Raw genomic sequence first — 2,301 nt, 5'->3', positions numbered from 1 at the left:
GCGTAATAATAGAGGGGGAAAGGGAAATTTTCCGAATTTTTCACCTAAAATTGGGAATAAATTGTTTTGGCTGGAAACACTGCCATCAGACACACGAGAACTATCTGAAAATAAACCTTCGTACCCCAAGAATATATCCTACAAGTATCATGGCATTATCTAACAAAGTAAGCATGAAATTAAAAAAAAAAAATCATTCTACCTCAGAAATTCACCATTTTCTTACCATTTACAGAACATGGTTTCTTATAAACCTCAACGGTACTTCCCTAATTATTCTAGTGACACTTTTTATGGTGAGCTTTGTAGGCTAAGAACGAAGCTTTTAGACACTGGTATTTTATACGTTTGTTCGAATGTAGTGAACAAGAGGGAAATAATAAAAACAAAAAAGGGATTTTTTCCAAAAGTTCCCCCTGAAATCTGCAATTAAAACTTTCTGTAGATGGCAACACTGCTATTACACACACACACACACACAAACTATCTTAAATAAGGTTTGGTATCCCTCTAATATATCCTACAAGTATTGTGACGCTATGTATTAAAGTAAGCATGTCACTAAAAATATCTCATTCTACCTTAAAAAAAAATCTCATTTATCCTTCCAATTAGAGAACAAGGTCTACTGTAAACCTCAACTTTACTTCCCCTAATTATCCTATTGAAACTTTCTATAGTGCGTTGTGTAGGGCAAAAACGAGAATTTCAGATACTGGTACGTTTGTTCCAATGTAGCCAACAAGAGGGAAATAAATAGAGACAAAACATATATTTTTCCAAAATTTCCCCCTAAAATCTGGAATTAAAATTTTATGTAGCCGGCAACACTGCTACCAGTCAGACTGAAACTATATTAAATTAAACAATGGTACGCCACTAATATATCATACAAGTTTTATGGCGATATTTAAGGAACAAAGATTCTAATTACCAAAAATATATTACGGTAAACAGAAAAGTAGGGGAAAACTAGAAAAATCACGGGCTAGAACCTAAATACGAATTTTTCGTACGCCCCTAATTACCCCATTGTAACGATCTGTACCCGCGTTTGTACAGTAAGGACAAATGTTTGATTGGCGTAAGTTGACTTACATTCGGACGTATAGGTACGGATTTATAAACAAAAATTTCGAATTTTTTGCCCAAATTTAGGGAAATTTTAATTTCCCTTATTGGCAACATTGCGCGCAGGCCCGTTCAATTGATGTCAACAATTAGGTATCCATCCGAGGTATCTACCTGGCAAGTCTTAAGGAGGTCTCTCTACAACGAAGGAAGCTACAGGAAAAAAATAAGTAAATTCGAAAATTCTCGAATTTTTGACTGGAGTGAAATTCGAGAAAGAAATTCGACAGGAGAAGAAAAAGAAATTAATATGATAAACTATGGTCCAACCATATTTGGCAAAAATAATATCCCGATCTCTTAATTAGTGTCCACAGGAGCGGATTAAAAAAGTGACACACCCGTGTGTGCTACTTTGGCCACCTGCGTCCGAAAGGGTTACGAGTGTACATTTGATTACTTTTTTTTTTTTTTTTTTTTTTTTTACTACTACTTACCCGTCTTGTTGTTGTAGTTATAGTCTCGACTAATAATAAAATCATTGTTGTAAACAATAACTTTATAAGGAAAATTTTCTCTCCTTTTTACATCTTAGTTCCAACACTGTTGGTGAGAAATGCAGGGTGTTTCAAAATGAATATCGGGGGTTTTAGTCTTCGTAGTATTTATTACATTTTACGTACAATTATAAACAATACATCTAGCAAAAGAGCACCTCAGTCTTTACTACAAGTGTTCGATGTGAGATTCATTCGTCACACGGCACACATCTAGTCGATAGGCGAGAAAGGCACATAAACTTTCTGCCACATGGCACAAAACACATTCAATTTAAGGGAGTCTGGTTTCAACTGTACCATCTCCTGAGAATTTGCTGACCGCCAGATACGAACATTATGAGTGTTCACATTAGCTCTTAGGTTAAATGTCGATTTATCACTGAAGACAACTCAATCCAGAAAATCTTCATTGTTATGCAGCAATATTTCACTTGCGAAATTGGCACGTAAACCGTAGTCTGTAGACTTTAGACCTGTAGCAACTGCAAACGATAAAGACGTAGTTACAAACGTCTCCTTAATATTCTTCACACAGACGGTTGCACTGTACAGATTCAGTTTTTATTAAAACAGAAAAAGCTTTCTGCTCTCTATTCTCCATCTTTGCTACTTGCTCTTTCTAACGGCAGACAGAAGAAACAATGTATGTGCGTGCGTGCGTACAAAACTG

This window comes from Thermobia domestica, chromosome 1 (assembly GCF_964235325.1).
Source record: "Thermobia domestica chromosome 1, izTheDome1.hap1.1, whole genome shotgun sequence".
NCBI classification, from domain to species: domain Eukaryota; kingdom Metazoa; phylum Arthropoda; class Insecta; order Zygentoma; family Lepismatidae; genus Thermobia; species Thermobia domestica.
Note: the sequence above shows the minus strand (reverse complement) of the source record.